Raw genomic sequence first — 15051 nt, forward strand, 5'->3', positions numbered from 1 at the left:
GCTGTGTTGGAAAGTAAACCCACTGCAACATTTACAATTCGAGTACCGTAACGTTTCGCCAGTAATTACTACAATAACAAGCAGCATCATCGAGCGACAGCCAGAAGTTGTGGATAAATCCTCCTGTTTCCGTTTGAAATAGAGGAAGGGATATATGTGATGTCGTCACTTGTGCGAAGGCCATTACCGGTTGGGTTAATTACAACTACCACAAAGGAATATTCTTAAACATCATCATGGTTACTACAACGATGCAACCTATGGCCCGACAGGATTGACGTTACTATTTTTGCATTCCCTTAACAACCACTGTTGACACATCCGGTCCGGGTTAATTATGGGAGCTCGTGTTGAAGTGTTGAACCTCAGGATCATTCTGGACAACAATAGCTATCTATATTTATCTTATCTATGAAAGTAATTTTTATGTGTTTGTTTGCCTGTGCGTGTCTGCCTGCTTGTGACGCGTTTAACGGACAAACTATTGGGTTTCAAATTTAACAAGTAGACAAATACAATAAATTAAGCTTCCAGATGAACATTTAATTTTTTTGGCCCCGAGTGCAGTGCAAATAAAAGTATGGAAATCAAACTTTGTAGAATGTATGCTGATCTGCGTAATGATACATTAGAGCTGTGCGCACATCTGCGCATGCGCGGAACTCCGACTCGCGGTTGCACCAAGCAACCCAAAAAACTTTGCTTAGCGAGAGTTGTCTTCAGGCATGATGTAGCTCACAGAACTTAACTCCATGATGGCTGGAGTGGATGGCACCACCAGAGAAAGGAGCCTTGATGCTTGCTCCTACACAACCTTGCAGTTTGTCGTTTTTAGTGTTTTTTTATTTTTACACATAATGTCTTTGCTATTATTTCTTATGACCACAAAGCACTTTTAGGTCCCTTTGTTCGTACCACACCCCCCCCCCCCCAAAGCAGCTCCATTTATCTTTCCTGGTGTTCTTCTTCGGAGATACCAGCGCAGACCGGGCAGGGGAGCCGGCGCTTTAGTGAGGCTGAGAAGATAGGCTTATCGACCCCCCACCCGGTATCCTAATCTTAGTAGCCAATGTTCAGTTCCGTGAGAAAAAGCTGGACAAGTGAAGATCGAGAATCTCCTACCAATGAGATGTGATGGAGTAATGTCCTTCGTTTGATCGAATCATGGCTCTCCATACTGGTGTTGGAACTCGCAATTCAGCCCACTAGATGTTTCATCGACCGGGGGGGGGGACAGAACAAAGGCACCAGTGAAAAGCAAAGCAGAAGATTTGGGGTACGCTTCACGATTAACCACTCTTGGTGGATACAAAGCTCTCCCCCGTGGCCACCGTTCGGCAAATCAGATCACACTTCCATCCTGCTCCTACCCATTTATTAGGCAGACGCAGGAATTGCCTGTTACTAGAACTATTCAACACGGGTCTAACAAATCGAAATTTGTGCGTCAGGACTGTTTTTCTTCCGTGGACTGGGAAATGTTCCAGGTCACCGAGAATAACAATCGACAAGCACAAAGACTCAGTTACCGGGTTCATCAAGAAGTGCACAGAGGATGTTGTTCCAACAGTAACGATTCCTACATATCCCAACCAAAATCCGTGGATGGTAGTATTCATGCAAAACTAAAAGTGCGAACCACCACATTTATCCATGGTAGGGCGACTGGGAACATGGATTAATACAAACAGGCCAGCTACGACCTCCGAAAGGGAATCTTTGTGTTCATTCATCCCATGCATATGTAATGCAGGCGAAAGCGACCTTCCGGATGTGACGTCACGAGGAGGCGGAGCCAGGTGACGTGGGTGAAAGGTTGGGGTCCTTAAGCGGGTAAACCGGAAAGAGAAGGCAGTCGGGGTGTGAATGGAAAGGTGTGGGGCCACGCGGGCGTACGAGCCGAGGGGGCACCGTCGAAGCGGGAGCCAACCCCGGGAACAGTAGGGAGCTACTGGGAGGTGTAAAGCTGCAGATAGAGATAGGCAGTAAGGCTGTGTGTGAGGGGCAGCGGGGTGGCTGCCAAGAGTCGCAGGAGCGACGAGGAGGCGAGACAGCACGAGGCTGTCAGAGCTGCAGCAGGAACAGCCAAGGGAGCTGTGTGAGATTACAGCAGCGGAGCTGCTGTGGGGCTGCAAGAGCGACAAGAACAGCAGCGGGGCTGCTGATGGTGACTGGAGTGACATCGGAACCAGCACTGAGAGAATAAGAGAGACAGCCATGTGGGAACGCAGTACGGACGGAATAAAGGACACTGAGCCAGAGATCGTGGTCAAGTCTTTTATTACACTGGGGTCAGAAGTGAAACGGCATGTCTAAGCAAGTAAGGAAGAAAATTCCCCCGGCGCCAGCATCGGCTTCTTCGTCCGACGACGACGAATTCCCTCCGACCACGGATTCTGCTGGGGTGGTGGAGGAGAGCCCTGCTGAGGCGAGCACGGGGACGGGCGTGGAAGATGTCGGCGGGATGGCGGGTCCGTCAACAACATCGGACGCTGATCAAAGATGGCAACAGGTGGCAGAACAACTGGAGACACTCAAGGACGTCCTGGTGCATCTATGTCACCTCGTTACGCCAAGGACGACGACGGAACGAGAAGGTGCTCCACGGGCCGCCACGTTGCCTGCCCTGCCGCCGCCATTGGCCACGCGGCAAGAAGACGCCATCTTGCGCGCTCCGCGGCGCCAAACCGCCATCTTGGCCACGCCGCGGGCCGACGCCATTTTGAATTTGCCTCCAGAACAACCATCATTGGAAGACGGCGTAAAGAGGAGTCGGAGTCGCCACCTTACTACAGTTAAGGAATTCTCTATCGGGGGCGATTGGAGCGCTTTCGCCTGCCGATTTTTGGCGGCGGTTCGTTCAGCAAGATGGACCGATGCGGAGGCTTTGGAAGTGTTGCCGACTCTACTGGACGACGAATCTGTTCGATTTTTCCGTTCCATAACGGCCGATAAGAAGAAGACTTTATGTGGAGTTTTTGAGGAAATGGCCGACGCCTATGAGCCACCTGACGACGCGCATCGGCGATTCGCTCAACGACAACGAGCACCCGAAGAATCGCCCGTGGCGTTCAGGGGTGCGGTGTTGGAGCTGGCCATGGCAGCATATCCTGACACGCCATAGGATCTGCTCGAGCCTCTCATATTGGGAAAAATGCTGGAGCTGTCTCGGGATCTGGGGATCCCCATGCCTGTGTGTGGGCATGAGAAGCTCACGTCCCGGGCGGCAGCAAAGTGTCTGGATGCGCAGTTTAATCTCCGTCGCTGGAAGCAAGTGGCGGCATGGACGGGTGGGCCCGTCAAGGAAGGAGGCGCGATGGGGTGGGACCCCACAAGGGCGATCTATGTGCCGGATGAGCGGGGTCCTCGGGAGCTGACGGCCGCCTCCTCTCCATGGTCGGGACGCGGAAGGCCGGGGCCGCGCGCTACGCCATCGGAACGGGGCCGCCGGGATGCAAGACCTGCGCTTCGGCGCAACGAGGCCGATTGCTTCCGCTGCGGCCGTAGGGGCCATTACGCCAAGGATTGCTGGGCCCGCTTCCCGGGTCCGCCGCAGCAGGAGCCCACAACACCGGACAAGCCGACCAAGGAACCTCCGAAACAGGCATGTCGGCACGCACCAGACACTCGGCAAGGCTTTACACCTCACCCACCACCTTTGTTGCGCGATCCTATTGTTGTTGTTAAAGAAAGGCCATCGACGGGGCCTTGTCATTCAGTTACGCAGTGGCGCAAATTGGCACGGAGAGTTGTCGCGGCCGCTACGGGTTCGTCCACTGTACCGGGGTCTATACAAGGTGTGGACGTGCGCATTTTGGTCGACTCGGGAGCGTCTGCGACTATTATATCGGATGTCATTTTCCATCTGTTGGGCATTCCGCCGGGGGCTGTGCGTCCGGTTTATGGGTCTTGCGTCGCTGCGAACGGGGGTAGTATGGGTATCGTGGGACAGGTGGATGCTAAGATATCTATAGGGGATGTGTCGGCTTCGGGCGTTGTGTTAATATAGAGATCTTTGGCGGTTCCTTGCTTACTAGGCACGGATTTTTTGGCTAAGATGCCCATTTTGATTAAAATCAATGAGAATTGTATTGAATTGCCGGGGGGCCGTCGAATCTCGTTTCTGCCGTCGCCCTGGGGGCGACCTGCTTCGGCCGTACAGGTGCAGGCGCTGTCCGTCGCATCTGTGGACATCCCACCTGGTTCACAGATGCTTATACCCTTGCGGTATCGGAAGCCCCTGCCCAATCGGCTAGGAGCAGTAGGGGTCTTGTTGTCGCCATCCGCCACGATAACAACAGGATTGGCGTTAGTTGGGGCACAGACCATCGTCCGGCCGGATCAATTACCGGTTTTACAGGTGCTTAATGCGGGGGTGGAAAACATCCGTGTTCCGGCCGGTACGGTTGTGGCACATGCCACTACGGCGTTTGCGACGCACGATTGTCCGCATCGCCGGGGAGTGGTCGCTGGTGTTTCCGAGCCAAGGGGTTCGGATAATCGTTGGATCGCTACCTTATGTGACGAAAATTCTTCCCTGTCCGTGGGGCAACGTGATGCGCTGCGTAAATTGTTGCTGACGTATTCGGATGTGTTCAGCTCCGACGATTTGGATTTGGGACGCACATCGTTGCTTTCCCATCACATTGAGACGGGCGACGCTGCCCCTATTCGGTTAAATTCGCATCGGATGAGTCCAGCGGAGCGAGAACACGTTCGGGGGGCGGTGGAAGACATGTTGGCTGCGGACATTATATCGCCATCTAACAGCCCATGGGGCGCTCCTGTGGTCTTGGTTAAGAAAAAGGATGGCAACTTGCGATTTTGTGTTGATTTCCAGAAATTGAATAAGATATCGGTGGCAGATGCGTACCCCCTGCCGCGTATGGACGACTCCCTTGACGCATTGTCGGGGGCTAAGTTCTTTTCCACACTGGACCTCTCTTCGGGATTTTGGCAGCTTCCCCTTGACGAGTCCTCACGGGAGAAAACCGCATTCCGTACGCCGCAGGGGTTATTTCAATTCAACTGCCTCCCGATGGGATTGAATGCGGCCCCTGCTACGTTTCAAAGGTTGATGGAGCTCGTTTTGACGGGGTTGCAGTGGGAGACGTGTCTTATATATTTGGACGATATTATTGTGTTCAGCCGCACATTCGAGGAACATTTAGTGCGGCTGGAGACAGTATTCACGAGGATGCGCTCTGCCAATTTGAAATTCAAACCAAAGAAATGCCACCTACTGCAACGGTCCGTCCGTTATTTGGGGCACATTGTGAGTGCAGAGGGGGTGTCCACGGATCCGGAAAAGACGGCGTGCGTCCGGGATTGGCCGACTCCGGCCTCCGTGGGGGATGTTCGGCGGTTTTTGGGATTTGCCTCGTATTACCGAAGATTTGTGCCGGGGTTTGCGACGATTGCGAGGCCCTTGCATCTCCTTACGGGTAAAGGACGGAAATTTGTTTGGGGAGAGCCGGAAGAGGCGGCCTTTCGGAGTCTGCGTGATCTATTGGCTACGGCCCCGACATTGGATTATCCCGATTTTGATCGCCCTTTCATTCTTGATACGGACGCGAGTGACACAGGTATTGGGGCGGTATTATCACAGTCTAAAGGGGGCGTAGAGCGCGTCGTGGCGTATGGTAGCCGAGTCTTGTCGCCTGCGGAAACACGCTACTGTGTCACTCGTAGAGAACTTTTGGCGGTTGTTTTTTTCCTACGCCAATTTCGACCGTACCTTTACGGTCGTTCGTTTATTGTGCGTACGGATCATGCGGCCTTGCAATATGCACTCAAAATGGACCAGCCATCGGGACAGTGGGCACGTTGGTTGGACACGCTGCAGGAATTTTCCTTCCAAATTCAACATCGGAAGGGAGTGCGCCATGCGAACGCTGACGCACTTTCCAGATTACCAGGGCGCGCCCCTTGTAAATGTGCGTCGGGGACGCATAGGTGTTCGCCGATTCTGAACCCCCCTCCCGCTCTCCGAGATGGTCTGCTTATGTGGCAAGAAAGGTTCCAGGAAAGCTGGCGTGTGGTGGTACCAACGTCCTTGCGATTTGAGTTGATTAGAACTCTCCATTGTGACACACTATTGCATTTAGGGGTGCAGAAGACTTTGTTGACGTTACAACGTCATTATTTTTGGCACGGCATGGCGACAGATGTCGTAGGGCACGTGCGCGCGTGCCCTGAATGCGCCCGGCGTAAGCCGCCTAAACATCCTTACGTGCCGCCTCTCCAGTCGATTCAGGTGTCTCGAGTCAATGAATTGGTGGCACTGGACATATTGGGACCCTTCCCACCATCGGCGAGGGGAAATAAATATTTGCTGGTAGGGGTTGAGTATCTCTCCCGTTGGCCGATGGCCTGGCCGTTGCCCAATCAGTCGGCCGCGGCCATCACCGACGCCTTTTTGTTTGGGTACATTATGGACAAGGGGGCGCCTGAGAGACTCCTCACGGACCAGGGCCGAAATTTCTCTTCTAAATTATTGGCTGAAGTGTGCGCAGGCCTTGGGACTAAGAAAATACGGACATCTCCATACCATCCGCAGACGGATGGTATGGTTGAGCGGCTGAACAGGACATTGTCTGCCATGCTTTGCCATACTGTGAGTGAACAGCAATCAGATTGGGATCTGCACATCCCCGGAGTGCTTTCGGCGTACAGGATGACGCCCCATGCGGCTACAGGGTATTCGCCGTTTTACCTTATGTATGGTCGGGAAAACGTGCCTCCGGTGGATGTGCAATTGGGTACTGGGGTGAAGGGACCTCGTAAACCACTCCCTGAATACATTCAGGACACGGTTCGCCGGGTTACGGAGGCGCGGGAAAACGCCCGCGTGGCTACGGCCAAAGCCCAGGCCCGGAACGAGCGGTATGCTCGGCGGTCTGAGGGGGAGTGCCCCTGGAAGGTGGGAGACCTGGCCTGGCTCCATTGCCCGCAGGTGCGGCCGGGGACCTCTCCTAAATTGCACAAACCTTGGCATGGTCCTGTGCACCTCATTGAGGTTCCCAATCCACAGTCGGCGCGCGTTCAGATTGGGCCTCGCCGTTGGTTTGTTCATACGTCGCGGTTAAAACCATATGTTGCTCCCCTACGTGATGCGTCATCTCCCAATGTTGCCTTGCCGGGGTCTGTTGCTGCTGACTCTGACTCTTCCCCGCCTGCGTCCATTGATCTTGCTAGAGCGCCTGTCGTACCTGTTCCAGACAGGCCGACCGTGACACCGCGGGGGAGGAGTGGGCCTGTTCGGAGGGCGCCTGCCAGGGCTGCGGGACCTTCAAGCCCGGCGACCCTTCCGACCCCGCTGCAGGCGCATTCGCGGAATACGACCAAGACTGATTCGTCAGGGACACGAGACGTCGGTGGACTTCCAATCGCAGCAGGGGAATTACCCCCTGTCATTCCTCGTGTTCCATCGCGTCCCCGTTCTACAAGTGGGCCGCCGACCGTCCGGGACGGGCCGGCGACCCGCACTCGTTCCAAATCGCTTACGGTTCGTTGATTGTATGTTGTTATTGTTCTTGTTCTTGCCGTCGTATTTATCGCATGCTTTCGTACGTTCGTCGATGTTACTTGTGTTGTTGTTCTTGTTGTTATATTGCATGCTTAGTGTCCTTTAAGGGGGAAGGTCGGTTCACCGCATTACGCTTTGGTATTGTTCAGCAGAGGTCGGCTGGGTTTTTTCTATGGGGGAGGGTGGTGTAATGCGGGCGAAAGCGACCTTCCGGATGTGACGTCACGAGGAGGCGGAGCCAGGTGACGTGGGTGAAAGGTTGGGGTCCTTAAGCGGGTAAACCGGAAAGAGAAGGCAGTCGGGGTGTGAATGGAAAGGTGTGGGGCCACGCGGGCGTACGAGCCGAGGGGGCACCGTCGAAGCGGGAGCCAACCCCGGGAACAGTAGGAAGCTACTGGGAGGTGTAAAGCTGCAGATAGAGATAGGCAGTAAGGCTGTGTGTGAGGGGCAGCGGGGTGGCTGCCAAGAGTCGCAGGAGCGACGAGGAGGCGAGACAGCACGAGGCTGTCAGAGCTGCAGCAGGAACAGCCAAGGGAGCTGTGTGAGATTACAGCAGCGGAGCTGCTGTGGGGCTGCAAGAGCGACAAGAACAGCAGCGGGGCTGCTGATGGTGACTGGAGTGACATCGGAACCAGCACTGAGAGAATAAGAGAGACAGCCGTGTGGGAACGCAGTACGGACCGAATAAAGGACACTGAGCCAGAGATCGTGGTCAAGTCTTTTATTACACATACAAGCACATATTTAGTGCCATTTGGATTCCTTCGGATATTTTCGTGATTTTTTTTTATCTTTCCAATGTTTGTTAGACATTCTATTGCAATGTTGTAGAGCTGACAACCTCAAACATTTCGTTGCACCTACAATAACATCAGCTTCACTGTCTGTGAGCAATAAACTTGACTGAATACAGGGAGTCAGCCAACGGCGAAGTGGATGATGCAGAAATGTTTCTACTCAAGCCAAGACAATAACAGTTATAGGTTAAGGAAAAATATTTTTCAATGACGTTTAATATTGTGCTTTTTTTTACTCTAAAATGTTTTTAGTCATTGTTTAAAACCTTTCACAAATATTATTTCTATTAAAAGGAAAAACTTTTAAATTGTATAGGGCTGCTTCTAAATGCTCATCAAAATGGTTTTCAATTAAGTGTTTTATAAGTGTGATAAATCCCGTTCAGACGACGTCTTGACTTCAGAGTTGTTTATTCGTTTCTCCCGTTTACAGCCTTCCACCGCATTTGTAGTGGTGGTATTGACGTGCGCCGACTGTGACAGTGATGGATCACGGGGCGGCGCGGGGTGCGGGGTTGGGCACGCGTTGTGGGCGTGGTGTGGACGCGCGCGCCGGGAGTGACAGATGACGGGGCGGCGCGGCGTGGGTGGTGAGGCACGATGAGATGTGGGAAAAGAGGATCGTAGCCAGCACCCGGCGATTGGTCGAATAAGTGGGTGCTCGCAGCGACGTCCGCAGGTGGGGTATAAAGGGGGACGCGCGAGAGCACTCGGGGAGAGTTACCCAGTTGAAGACCCGAAGACGGAGCTGAAGACCTAGTGCCCCGAGACCCCTAGTCCCGCCGTCCTTGTGGGGACCGGGGCCCTGTGTGGCTCGGAGGCGAGGCTGTGGGACCCGGGGTCCGACGCCCCCGTGGGTCGGGCTGGGGACCCACAGTCGAGACGGATACCCCGGGCAGGGAGTGTCCCGAGTAGCTCAGTGGCGTTAGTCGCCGAGTAGCTAAGTGGATGTTGGTCATCCGAGTAGCTCAGTGGCGTTAGTCGCCGAGTAGCTAAGTGGGTGTTTGTCACCCGAAATACTAAGTGGATGTTGGTCATCCGAGTAGCTCAGTGGGTGTTAGTCGCCAAGTAGCTAAGTGGGTGTTTGTCACCCGAGATACTAAGTGGGTGGTTGTCACCCGAGATACTAAGTGGGTGTTTGTCACCCGAGATACAAAGTAGGTGTTAGTCACCTGTGAACGAGTTTGATAAAATAAAGAGTGTGTTACCCGTGAAGTCGTCTCCCGCCGAGTTACTACATTACAACTGGCGTCAGAAGTAAACCTGTCTTCAAGGAGTATGGACACGAGGAAGACTACCCGTACCCACGAGCGAGGTCGGGACGACGACGGCGTACCGGGGACACCGACCTCGGGAGTAGAGGACGAGGAGTTGCCGCCGATGCAGCACTTCGCGGTGATGGCCGACGCTCCGCTTGCCTCCGACACCAGCCTCCAGGACGCGCACGCCCGGTTGGCGGAGTTGCTACTCGCCGCCGCCGCTGTCTTGGCCGACATCTCCGTTCCGGCGAGCGGAAAAACGGCTGCGGGGGTCGTGGAGGAAGCGACGGTGGAGGATTCCCGCCAAAAGGCGCTTCGCGCCAAAAGTCTGGAAGTTGCCGCCGTTTTTGGGGGGCCGCCACCGATTGGCGGGAAAGACGGACGCCACGTGGCCGGACACCTCCGCGCAGCGCAGCCCACGTCATCAGCGCGCGCCGGAGCCCTCCATTTTGCGCCTGACAACCGAGCCGACATTTTACACAGCTACAGCGGAGCGCGGGAAAATCTCTCCGACGTCGACGACGATCGGGTCCTCCAGCAAAGATTGCCCGCGCTGTCGGCGTTCAAGGCGGATGGGGGCGACTGGGGAGCCTTCCAACGAAGGTTCCTCGCTCATCAGGAGATGTCGGGGTGGTCCGACACCACTGCCCTGCGTGCGTTGCCAGCGATGCTTGACGACGACGCGCTTGCAGCCTTCACATCTGCTGCAAGGTCGTCCCGCTCTACGCTCCAGGCCGCACTACACCTGATGGCGAAGGTGTTCGGGCCGCCCTCCACGTGTCGCCACCAGTTCTACGATCGGCGGAAGGTGGCTGGAGAAACGACACTCGCCTACCGCACGGCACTACTCGCCTTGGCGGACGCAGCTTTTCCCCGCATGGATAAGGAGGGGAAGGACGCCATGGTGACGGAGCAGCTGCTGGTGTTGGCCCACGAGTTGGGGGTCCCCATCAACGTGGCGGACGAGATGGATATCTGCTCCCTGGCGATCGCCACGAGCATTCACGCGTACGAGGTCCTCAAACGCAAGCCGGGGGTCGTCTGCAAATGGGCGGGGAACGCGGCACTGGCCGCCACGATCGCCGAACCTCAGCCAGCTGCGGTGCAGGAGCAGGCCTTCGCTGCATCGCGTCCGGGGGAGTGGAGAACGGGAGGTCGTTCGCCCACACGTTCGCCCCGCAAGCTGGAGCAACCGAAACCTACGACGTCCGTCGTCTGCTACAACTGCGGCCTTCGGGGTCACGTCGCAGCCGGGTGCCGGGCCCCGCGTCAGCGCGCCACAGGACCACGTCGGGACGACGACCAGGGCCACAAGTCATCCCAACAAAACCCGGCAAGTCGCGGCACCTCACACGTTCGGTCCACAAACACGGCACATTCGGGTCGCCGCTTCGCGGTGGGGGGTTCGCGGCTGGGTGCCGGGGGTTCAATTCGGCGAGGGGGGTCCGTACGCGGCCCGCAAGCAGTCGAGTGGTCCGAATTGGCCTCACAGGATCGTGGCTGCGTCGGCCGGGTCGTCCGTGGTAACGGGGTTCATTGACGGGGTTGAGGTCCGGGTGCTTGTTGACACGGGTGCGTCGGCCACCATCATCTCGGACCTTATTTATAACATTCTTCCCGTCCAAAGTAGACCCCTTCTGCCAGTAGACGTGCCATTTTATGCGGCGAATGGGGGATTCCCTGGGGATCATCGGCCAGATTCGGGCGACTATTTGCATTGGTGACATTAAATTGGCGGGCCCTATTTTTGTATCATCATCGCTGGCCGTTCCCTGTTTGCTAGGTACGGACTTTTTGTCCAAAATGCCCATCAAAATTCTTATAGATCAGGCCTGCATAGAGCTTCCGTCAGGTCGGAGGGTTGCGTTCTTGTCGAGCCCTACCAAAGTGCGCACGGTTTGTGCGACGGTGCAGGCGCTGGCGACTCACACTGTACGGGTGCCCCCGGGATCGCAAATGTTAGTACCCCTTCGGTTCAGGAAGCCACTCGAGGTGGGTGCGGAGGCACAGGGGGTGCTGTTGGGGCCGTCAAACAGAGCCAGTAAGGGCCTCGACTTAGCGGTTGCTCAAACCATGGTGAGAGGGGACAGTGAGCCGTTCGTAATGGTCCTGAATACGGGGTCGCGGCCGGCCGTAATTGCGCAGGGAACGGTGCTGGCTCACGCCGCGCCGCTACCCGTTGAGGAACGGCTCGTGGCTCAAGCAGATTTCACTGTTAAGTCGCATCCTCAAAGTGATGAGGGGACTGAGTGGTTGGACTCGCTGTGTGCCGGTTCTGCTAACTTGTCCGGGGTGCAATTGGGAGCATTGAGGGGTTTGCTAATCGAGTTTGCTGACGTGTTCAGCAAACATAAGTACGATATCGGCTGCACTGACCTGTTGCGCCACCACATAGCTACAGGGGACGCGGCCCCTATTCGTCAGAATCCCTTCCGGCTCAGCCCAGCCGAGAAGGAACATGTGCAATCGGCGGTTAATGATATGTTGGCGGCCGATATCATTTCGCCCCCTTCTAGTCCGTGGGGTGCTCCTATTGTCCTAGTAAAGAAACAGGACGGGTCCTTGCGGTTTTGTGTCGATTTCCGCCGCTTAAACAAAATCTCGATGGCGGATGCGTATCCGCTCCCCAGGATGGATGAGTCGCTGGATGCCTTGGCGGGAGCGCAGTTTTTTTCCACACTCGATCTGCTTTCTGGATTTTGGCAATTGCCACTCGATAACGAGTCAAAACCTAAAACTGCTTTCCGGACACCTGGGGGCCTATTTGAATTCAACCGTTTGCCCATGGGCTTACATTCCGCTCCCGCCACGTTCCAGAGACTCATGGAATTGGTTTTGTCAGGCCTCCAATGGGATACCTGTTTGATTTATCTCGACGATATCATCGTCTTTAGTCGGACTTTCGAGGAGCACCTCCAGCGACTGAGAGCGGTGTTCCTCAGGATGCGTTCCGCTAAGCTTAAATTTAAACCGGCTAAATGTTTTCTGCTTCGGGAATCGGTCAGGTATTTGGGCCATATCGTGAGTCGTTCAGGGATCTCGACGGACCCTGCTAAGACGCATTGCGTCAGCTCATGGCCAACGCCAACCTCGGTCACGGAGGTTCGTAGTTTCATTGGTTTCGCCTCCTATTACCGTCGTTTTGTCAAGCAATTTGCCACCATAGCCAGGCCCCTGCACGCTTTGACGGCTAAGGGTGTGAGGTTTCACTGGGGGGCGGAAGAGGAGGCTGCGTTCTGCTCCCTCCGTGACGCCTTGGTGCAGGCTCCCCCCTTGTGTTACCCCGATTTCACACAACCGTTTTTGCTTGACACGGACGCCAGCAATACGGGTATCGGGGGGGTGCTCTCACAGGTGGTCGGGGGGGTTGAACGGGTGGTCGCCTACGGTAGTAGGGTTCTTTCCCCTGCCGAACAACGCTATTGCATAACTCGTCGTGAATTGTTAGCCATTGTGTTTTTTACACAGCAATTCAGGCCGTATCTTTACGGCCGTCATTTTACGGTCCGGACGGACCATGCGGCTCTACAATACGCTATGCGCGTGGCACAGCCATCGGGCCAATTGTCCCGATGGTTGGAGGTCCTTCAAGACTACCAATTCACGACGATTTACCGCAAGGGGTTGCGACGCTCAAATGCGGACGCCTTGTCGCGGTTGCCGCCGTGCACGGACTGCACATGTTTGTTGGGATCGGCGCGGTGCAAACCCCCGGTCGCCGGCACCCCGGGAGTTGCGCTCGCCGCCACTGACACCCCGGGAGAGGACGCCCCCACGGGGAGGGATTCGCTGTTGTCGTTGCCCCTCATTGAGTGGGGCCGCCTCCAGATGTCCGACAGCTCCCTACTTACGCTACGTCGGAAAGTTGGCGCTCCCGAAGAAGGGGAGGCGCGGGTCGGTTCCTGGGTGTGCAGACAGGGCCTTTTGATGAAGTGGGACAACATGTCCCGGCGTCACGTGCTCGTTGTGCCTGTTGCTATGCGGGGTAGGGTTGTTCTGGCAGCTCATGAACGGCTCATGCATCTGGGTTTTCACAAAACGCTCGCCCTAATCCAGCGAGACTATTATTGGCCGGGGATGGGTAACGACGTGGCGAATATTCTTAAGGGATGCGTAGGGTGCGCCAAAAGGAAACCGCCACCATTGGCAGCTAATCCACCGCTGCAATCCATTCAGGTTTCGCGTATAAACGAATTGGTAGCGTTGGACATCTTGGGGCCCTTTCCGGCTACACCAAGTGGAAATAGGTTCCTGCTGGTTGGCGTGGAATACTTCACCCGATGGCCTATGGCATGGCCGCTCGCCAACCAGTCGGCTGCGGCGGTGGCGGACGCCTTTGTCCAGGGTTATGTGTTGGACAAGGGCGCCCCCGAACGCTTGCTGACGGATCAAGGAAAGAATTTTTCGAGCGTTTTGTTGCGCGAGGTGTGCGACCTGTTGGGTACAAAGAAAGTGCGTACTTCCCCCTACCACCCGCAGACTGACGGGATGGTTGAGCGTCTGAACAGGACGATTACGTCTATGTTGTGCCAACAGGTCTGCGACGATCAGGTTGATTGGGACTTACAGGTGCCGGGGGTACTCGCGGCCTATCGAATGGCCCCTCATGCGGCGACGGGGTTTTCCCCATTTTTTCTTATGTATGGGCGGGAGGCCGATCCGGCCATGGACGTCCAACTGGGGATTTCCCAGCCACGTGCAAAATCTAAATTGGCAGACCACATCAAATTTAATATCGCCAAATTGACTGAAGCGCGGGAGGCGGCAAGGTTGAATTCGCGGTCGCGGCAAATTGCGAACGAGAAATTGCATGAGCGGAGGGTGCATACGCATGATTGGAAACCAGGCGATAAGGCCTGGCTGCATTGTCCACATGCACCGTTGGCTACGTCCCCCAAGTTGTTGAGACCTTGGAGGGGACCGGTGGAAATTGTGCGGGTTGCACGACCCCAGAGTATACAGATTAAATGGGGGAAACGCCGTTGGTACGTGCACCCCTCCCGACTGAAGCCCTATGCGGCACCGTGTGACCCCGTTCTGTGCCGTGACGACCGGGCGTGTGATGTGACCGTCGACTCGGGGAGGGAGGTGTCGCAGGCTGATCCTCACGTGTCTCCACCTGACCCACCCCCAGGTGCCTCGGGCTTGACGGCTGCTGACCGTCGAGAGCCTGAACCCCGGGGCACGCACGGGTCCTCGTTGCCTGGCCGATGTCTTCCTGAACCGCCGGCACCACCGGACGTTCAACCGCGTCTGCTGCCGTACGACGGACCGGCAAGGCGGACTCGGGCTAGGTCTCAACAATTTTCATGAAGACGTTTTTTCTCTACACCGAGCTCGCCCGGTGTTCCCCTCTGCCGGGGTACTGTCCCGTTGTAGGGACGCTCGGAAGAAGAAGGGGACACTGCACGAGTCGAAAGAAAAAAAAAAATTTTTCCATTTATTTTCCTTTTTGCATATACATTGC

Source organism: Lampetra fluviatilis, chromosome 72, assembly GCF_964198595.1.
Source record: "Lampetra fluviatilis chromosome 72, kcLamFluv1.1, whole genome shotgun sequence".
In the NCBI taxonomy this organism is placed as follows: Eukaryota; Metazoa; Chordata; class Hyperoartia; order Petromyzontiformes; family Petromyzontidae; genus Lampetra; species Lampetra fluviatilis.